The sequence below is a fragment of the Neltuma alba genome, unplaced genomic scaffold, assembly GCF_004799145.2.
Source record: "Neltuma alba isolate B1F8T4 unplaced genomic scaffold, ASM479914v2 tig00010270_pilon, whole genome shotgun sequence".
Classification (NCBI taxonomy): Eukaryota; Viridiplantae; Streptophyta; class Magnoliopsida; order Fabales; family Fabaceae; genus Neltuma; species Neltuma alba.
Window position 1 is genome coordinate 1 of NW_021635195.1, and position 8,791 is coordinate 8,791.

At 37.7% G+C, this 8,791-nt stretch overlaps 1 pseudogene; it reads left to right on the top strand.

The window, feature by feature from the left end:
* Nucleotides 1–3,181: 3,181 nt before the first annotated feature.
* Nucleotides 3,182–8,429, top strand: LOC114755452 (cytochrome P450 CYP736A12-like; annotated as a pseudogene).
* The last annotated feature ends 362 nt before the right edge of the window (nt 8,430–8,791 follow it).

The window sequence follows — 8,791 nt, forward strand, 5'->3', positions numbered from 1 at the left end:
CACATCACTCCTCCCCGCCACGTCATCGTCCAAATATTTTCACCTTAAATGTGTCTTCTTCTAGGTTCAAACTCATAACCGCCTCCTTTCGTGTCCAATCTTCTTGCCTGCTGAGTCCAGATGAAATTGTTTATTAATATATAAAATAAAATATATATTATTATATTATACTTTCAGCGGTGACAAAAAAAGTCACCGCTGAAAGTCCACTTTCGGCGGCGCGACAAAAAAAGTCGCCGCTGAAGGTCCACTTTCAGCGGCGACACTTTTGTTCGCTGAAAGTCTTGGTTTAATAACGAACTTTCAGCGGCGACTAAAAAAGTCGCCTCTAAAACTCCACTTTCGGCGGCGACAAAAAAAGTCACCGCTGAAGGTCCACTTTCGGCGGCGACACTTTTGTCGCCGTTGAAAGTCTTGGTTTTAATAACGAACTTTTAGCAGTGACTAAAAAGTCGCCGCTAAAAATCCACTTTCGGCGACGACAAAAAAAGTCACCGCTGAAGTCTACTTTCAGCGGCGACACTTTTGTCGCCACTGAAAGTCTTTGTTTCAATGGCGAATTTTCAGTGGCGACTTTTTGGTTTCGCCGATGAAAGTGACTTCATCAGCGGCGACTTTTTTTGTTGCCATCGAAAGTCATGTCGCCTAAAGTCTATTTTTTTGTATGTGTGTGTTGGAAAAAATAGTCAGAGAGCAGGAATAAGCTACAAGAGAGAACAAAATGGCCAGAATCACGTCGACTTCGTACACATAATGCTTTCCTTGATACGTCAACCTACGGATTTGTATGACGACCAAACAGTGTTATTGATAGAGACCACCTCAAGGCTATTTTAGCATATATGATTTTTGCCGCAACTGACGCTTCTGTCATTGTGGTTGACTGCGCTCTATCTGAACTCTTGAGGCATCCAAGAGTGATTAAAAATCTCCAAAGTGAGCTACAAAATGTGGTTGGAATGAACAGAATGGTGGATGAGGCTGATTTAGCAGAGTTAAGTTACTCAGATATGGTCATTAAGGAGACTCTTAGATTACATCCACCTGCTCCTTTACTTATCCCTCGAGAAAGTATGAAGGATGTCACAGTTAATGGATATTGCATAAGAAAAAAGTCCAGGATCATGATAATGCATGGGCTATCGGACGAGATCCTAAGTTATGGTCCGATGATGCTTATATGTTCTATCCAGAAAGGTTCATTGATAACAATATAGATATTCATGGGCATAATTATCAATTTTTACCATTTGGTTCAGGTCGTAGAAGATGTCCTGGACTTCAAATGGGTATGACCACAGTTAAGTTAGTTGTAGCTCAATTGGTGCATTGCTTTAGTTGGGAGCTTCCTTGTGGCGTGTGTCCAAGTGACTTGGATATGAATGAAAAGTTTGGCCTCACAGTCCGAAGAACGAAGCATTTGCAGGTTGTTCCAACTTGTAGATTACATACGGACTATTCAAACTGATTATCAAGGTCTAGGGTTTTAGCTATGCCTTTAGTTATGCATCCAGTGTACCTTCTCTGAAAATAAAGGCTCAGATTACAAGGCCTATCGTTTGAGGAATTATGTGGGTATTTTTATATTAGCAAGATTCTTCATACTTTTCCGTCGATCAGTTTTTTAGTTTAACTTGATGCGTTCTATTGTATATGTGTGTTGTTTTAATTTATGTAAATCGCATGAAGAATGTACTGTGCTTGTGTGTGTGTTGAAATTTATTTCAATAATGTCAAAATATATAGCTTAACGTGTAAGATTTTCTATAGTCTACATATAATTGTTTCTCTCCCCTTGTTTTTATTTTACCCAAGCAGTCAGACATACACTGTATATATGTGTATATAAACTACCAACAAGAGTTGGCTTAATTGGTAAAAGTCGGCTCATAACCTGTAAGATCGTGAATGTGAATCCCATTACCATGTAAGGACCGCATTGGTGGGCATCAAATAAGCGTTTTTTGAGCTTCAAAGTATACCTTGGTCATGGTAAGCCTCTAAAACCCAACTCATCTAAACTTTTAGTATACCAAATATATATATATATATATAAACCACTATCTGTATAAGTATATGGATTTTACAAATAGTATATTACAAATAAAGATATTTCCTTCAAACGATTTAGTAATTTGTTATCAAGTATGATCAATTTGACACTTTAATTAGAGGCACAATTTCGGGTATTCCGGTGGAAGCAGAAATTTAAATCTAAATTTAAGAAACAAAACAAAGTTTAAATTAAATATGCCATAAATTTGATTTTTTTTAAATCTTCCTCAAAGAAAACTAGACAAAACAATAACTGATTTACCCAAACTACTTTGTTTTTTTTCCTTCTTTCTTGGGCAAGCAACAATTCTTTATCATATGCTTATATTCATTATCAGAATAGTGATTGTTAATGTCGCATGATTTTACATAACATATAATGTCTTAACTTGTGACGGTCCGTGCATTTGCCGTGCCAATACACACATATTATCTTATAACCTTAATGTTTGATAGTAATTTTAAAAGTTAATTCATAAGATTGTTATTAGAAATTCGATTCATAATAGTTCGGTGAAGATTATTATTCTTATGAGGGGATGCTTCTAATTAAGCTCTGATTTTATCATTTGGTGATGATGTGTAGCGCCCAATAATTAAATTGCTCAATTATATTGCCTTAGTGATCTGATGATGGCAATAGAGCTTCATGGATGGTAATTGACGCAGCTCCATGGAAGTTTCCATCTTTCTTGAGCACCAAGTGTGGATTTTGGACACCGAGAATTTAATTTATCCTTGGGCAAGAAGTAGAGGACTATGTCCATGGAAGAGCTTCCTTCAATTCAACAGCAATCTGGTCAAAAAATTACTGGGAACAAGGAAGATGACGATGCTTGAATATAATATACGTAGTGTGAACTCAACAAATGTCCATATCCATTTATCGGGAGACAAAAGCTCACAATTTTTTATATACGAAAGAGGTTGATGAGTTTGGATTCTCTTTCTCGAGGGTTTGACACTTTTTGTTTTTTTAATTTCTTAGGTCTTTGTTTGTTTCTATCTATTATTTACGTATTATCTTGCTGATCACGTCATAGGAACAGGATCCTACCTATTTCACATATATATTAGCATTCAATCCGCCACTATCTAGCATAAGCACAAAATTTATTCCCTCTTTGATCGGTTTCCGAAGCAAAACAACCAGACATGTTTCCTTCAACACTAGCGATTCCTGCGATCCTTTTGTTGACATTGATATTGGTCCTATCCACTAATATCCTCTTCCCAAAACGACACAAAGATGGTCAGAACCAACCACAGGGGCCACCGCCCCTCCCAATCATTGGTAACCTCCACATGTTGGGTAAACGACCACACCGTAGCCTTCGATCGCTGGCCCAAAAATATGGTCCCATCATGTCGTTGAAGTTGGGACAAGTTCCTGCGATTGTCGTTTCGTCCCCTGAAGCTGCCGTTCAATTCCTCAAGACTCATGACACTGTTTTTGCGACCCGACCCAAAATACGGGCGGCGGATCCGTTTTCTAAAGGAGCCAACAAGGGAGTGGTGTTTGCCGAGTATGGTCCGTACTGGAGACATGTGAGGAAACTGTGCACCATTCACCTTCTAAGCGCATCAAGAGTGGAGATGTTTGCACCTTTGAGAAAGGAGGAGGTGGGAGTGACGGTGAAGTCCCTAGAGAGAGCCGCGGCGGCGCGTGAGGTTGTTGATATTAGTGAGATGGTGGGGGAGCTTATAGAGAACATAATTTATCGGATGGTCCTGGGACGCGCCAAGGACGATAGGTTTAACCTAAAAGGGCTGATTAAGGAGGCAATGAGCTTGGTGGGAGCATTTAATCTCGCTGATTATGTCCCTTGGCTCGGTGTATTTGATCTCCAGGTATGTTATGTGCCTATAATCTTTTCGCCTTGAGCATTGATTGTTTTTAAATATTTTTCCTTGCGTTTCTAGATAGAAATTAAACATATATAGTATGAACTTTAAAAAAATACACATTTAATTGGCGTTTATCAGATTTGGATGGTCTAAATTTAAAATTTTTCATTAATTATTTTAAATAAAAATATTTTTGAAAATGATAATTAACATATTATCTTTATTTTAGATTCTATACCTATTAAAATAATTATTTTAAAACTTAAAATAAAAGAAAATGAGGTCTGGACTGTCAGATCATATCTAGACTTTCCAGATTGGTGTTATCCTTCATATATAGTGAGCTATTGAATTGATGTTGCCAGGGCTTGACACGAAAGTTAAAGAGAAACAACAAGGCGCTCGAGGATGTGTTGGATAAGATAGTGATGGAGCATGAAAACACTTCAAAAGGACAAAATTTACAACACCATAACGACTTCATACACATATTGCTTTCCTTGATGCACCAACCTGTGGATCTACAGGACGACCAAGACCATGTGATAGATAAAGCCAACATCAAGCTATTTTATCAGATATGGTTGGAGGGGCAACTGACACTTCTATTGTTGTAATTGAGTGGGCTTTATCCGAACTTTTGAGGCATCCAAGAGTGATGAAAAATCTTCAAAATGAGCTACAAAACGTTGTTGGAATGACGAGAATGGTGGAAGAGTCTGATTTAGCAAAGTTAAGTTATTTAGATATGGTAATCAAAGAGACTCTTAGACTATATCCAGTTGCACCTTTACTTGTCCCTCGAGAGAGTATGGAGGATATTACAATCAACGGGTGCTATATAAGGAAAAAGACAAGGGTAATTGTAAATGTGTGGGCCATAGGACGTGATCCTAAGGTTTGGTCTGAAAATGCGCATATGTTCCATCCTGAGAGATTTGTTGACAGCAATATTGACGTTCGAGGACACGATTTTCAACTGTTACCATTTGGCTCAGGTCGCAGAGGTTGTCCTGGCATGAACTTGGGTATGACTAGTGTTAAATTTGTTTTAGCTCAATTGGTTCATTGCTTTTCTTGGGAACTTCCTTATGGTATGTCTCCCAGTGACTTGGACATGAATGAAGAGTTTGGTCTCTCAATTCCAAGAGCCAAGCATTTGCTAGCAGTTCCAACTTATCGTTTACATACGTAAATAGGGTGAGAAGCCTTTTTTGAAGTTATTTTAGTGTGTGTACAAAGTCTATTGTTCCATGTACGTGTAAGAGACTGCGTGTGTGTGTGTGAGACAGACACAGAGAGAGAGAGAGAGAGACTGTTATACTATTTTACTTTAATTCAATAATGTAATTTAGAGTCCTTCGATTTATACTGGAATTAGAAGTACGTGTTTTAAATTGAATACATTCACTCTTATTAGTTGTTAATGTTAACTCACTTGGATCAATACAAAGAGGCACATCTCTTTTTTTGTTTTGGAGTGAAAGGCACAACTCATTTTTAATACTCTTCGATGTTTCAGATGACGGTACTCTGAAGGCGAATTGCTGATACGAGTTACGTTCATTTCTCTTCCATGGACGTTTTCAAATAAAAGGGATTTTTCTTTTGGCCAGCCAACAAATCAAATGAATCTATATATTTCAAAAATAAAAGCAGACTAGCTACCGCTTGGTGGGCGGTTGAGACAATTTCTGCAATTCCGTGCACCAAAAATCATTTAGTTGATTATGAAATTATTATTATATATTAAAACACCTATTATTTAATACTACCTCTAGTCCTACTTATAAGATTTCGTTTGTAGACTAAACGAGGTCTTATAATTAGGAACGAATGTATTATCAATTTTGTAACCTAGCATCTGTGTCTCAGGAGAGGTACTTTGATCCAACACGTATGACTTAATTATAAAATAACGAATGGGTAGTGGATGGAAATAAAATGTTAAAAAAAAAGGAATGTTTGTGCTTTATAACTATTGATTTCAGGGGAGGTTCTTACGGCTTTTAAAATCGAAGAAAATCATCTATAATTAAAATGATATACTCGTCTGTTTTAAATTTTAATATTTCTATTTAACTTTACCTTTCATGTACTAAAACATCCCGTGCATTCCGTGAGATATAAATCTAGCGTGGATATTCATAACATTGCCTCTTGAAGCACTCTCGAAAGTTGGCATTATAAATAAATTTTAATTTGGCTGCTAATTCTTTTTTTCCAGCAAGGTATAAATTTATACCTTTACAATAAATGTAAGAGCCATTTTAAAAAATAAAAAATAATACCTAAAATGAATTACTGAACCTTTATTTATTTATTTATTTTACTACATTAGCCATCGAAACCTCTTACCTGCGTCTCCACTTTCATGTAAAAAGCTCATAATTTTGTTTTTTGTCTCTGAAGAAACAATCAAACATGTTTCCTCCTGCTATCCTCTTCATCCTTACATTCATATTCATTCTATCCACTTCCATGCTCTTCACAAGACGACAACAAGATGATCGGAAACGACCACCAGGACCACCGTCCCTACCAATCATCGGCAACCTTCACTTGTTGGGCGAACGGCCACACCGCAGCCTTCAATCGCTGGCCAAAATATACGGTCCGATCATGTCGTTGAAGCTGGGACAAGTTCCTGCGGTCGTCGTTTCGTCCCCTGAAGCTGCGGAGCAAATCCTGAAGACGCACGACGCCGTTTTTGCATCTCGACCCAAAGTACAGTCGACAGATCCGTTCAAGAAGGGAGTGAGGGGAGTGGCGTTTGCAGAGTATGGTCCATACTGGAGATATGTGAGGAAATTGTGTACCCTTCATCTTCTAAGCGCGTCAAGAGTGGAGATGTTCGCTCCTCTGAGGAAGGAGGAGGTGGGAGCGACGGTGAAGAGGCTGGAGAGGGCGGCGGCCGCCGGAGAAGTTGTGGATGTTAGTGAAAAGGTGGGGGAGCTTTTGGAGAACATGATGTATAGGATGGTGCTGGGACGTCGTAAGGATGATAGGTTTCAGTTGCGAGGGCTGATGAACGAGGTTCTGAACTTGGTGGGACAGTTTAACATTGCTGATTATATCCCTTGGCTTGCTGCGTTTGATCTTCAGGTATATATGCCTTGCGCAAAAGAGAGAATTTTGCTTAATATTAATATTTGATAATCTAATGGCATAAAATTGTTTGATTTAGTAATTATAAGAGTCAAAATTATGGTCTTTTTCGATAAAAAAAAATCCAAACATATATATGCGTGCTGAAATTAATCTTGAATTCAAGACCAACCACAGTTGTGCATGTCAAAATTCATCATATATGAACCGAAAATTAGGGTTATCTTACAAACTAATAATATCATCTCTTGTTTGGATACTTTTCAAGAAAATCATAGATTTATTGCGGAAGAGAGTTAAGGTAATATGTTTCCTGGCAAAAAAAAGAAAGAAGTTGAGATAACATGATTGTTATAGTTTTCATTGATGACTTAATTATAAAAGAATGCTATATATGTGTGTGCGCGCGAGCGCCACAAGTAGATCATTGAATAAGAACCTGCAGATAAAAGGATGGATCAGGAAATTTTTGAATATTCTCTTAATTGAAGTTGTTACACAAAAAATATATGAAGGAGAAAAATATGTATTTAGTGTTACACTCAAATCAGTTAAGGAGCTATTCAACTAATGTTTGGTAGGGATTGACACGAAAGTTAAAGAGAAACAGAAAGGCGCTTGACGATGCATTGGAGAAGATAATCGCTGAGCATGAACTTGCACTTACAGAACCAAATTTACAGCACCATAACGATTTCATCTCCATATTGCTTTCTTTGCTGCATCAACCCATGGATTTGCTGCACAATGATCAAGACCACACCATTGATAGGCCTAACCTCACGGCTCTTTTATTAGATATGATCCTTGCGGCAACTGATACTTCTTCTGTTGTAATTGAATGGGCTCTGTCTGAACTCTTGAGGGATCCAAGAGTCATGAAAGATCTCCAAAATGAACTGCAAGAAGTAGTTGGAATGAAAAGAATGGTGGAAGAAGTTGATTTAGTAAGCTTAAGTTATTTGGACATGGTCATTAAGGAGACTCTCAGACTACATCCACCTGGACCTTTCTTAATCCCTCGAGAAAGTATGAAGGATGATGTCATAGTCAGTGGATATTGCATAAGAAAAAAGACAAGGATCTTAGTAAATGTATGGGCCATAGGACGTGATCCTAAGGTTTGGTCTGACAATGCTCATATGTTCTATCCAGAAAGATTTGTCGATAGCAATATAGATGTTCGAGGGCATGATTTCCAGCTATTACCATTTGGCTCAGGTCGAAGAGGATGCGCTGGGACCCAGTTGGGTCTAACTACAGTTAAATTAGTTTTAGCTCAACTGGTGCATTGCTTTAATTGGGAGCTTCCTCGTGGCGTTTGTCCCAGTGACTTGGACATGAACGAAAAGTTTGGTCTCACAATCCCAAGAACTGAGCCCTTACTGGCTATTCCAACTTATCGTTTACATAATTAGGTAATGATAGGACTAGTCGTAAAAGAACGTTAAATGGGCAATGTGGACTGTTCTGTGCAAGATACATAAAAGAAGTATATGGTGACGCTGTCAATAAGATAAAAAATGTTTCTTTTCCTAAAAATATTACTACCTCTTGTCCTAATTATAAAACTTTATTTATAGACTATAAACAAGATCTTATAATTATAAATGAGGTCTTATAATTAGGATTGGAGGGAGTATATGGGTTAGCATGTAAGTTTGTTGATACTTAAATGATATGTTTCTTCTTAAGTTTTTATTCTCTCCCAAGGGAAGTTTGTAGTGAACCACAATACAATTATCTTCAAGCCGAAGCACGCGTTTTTGCCCCTTCTTCG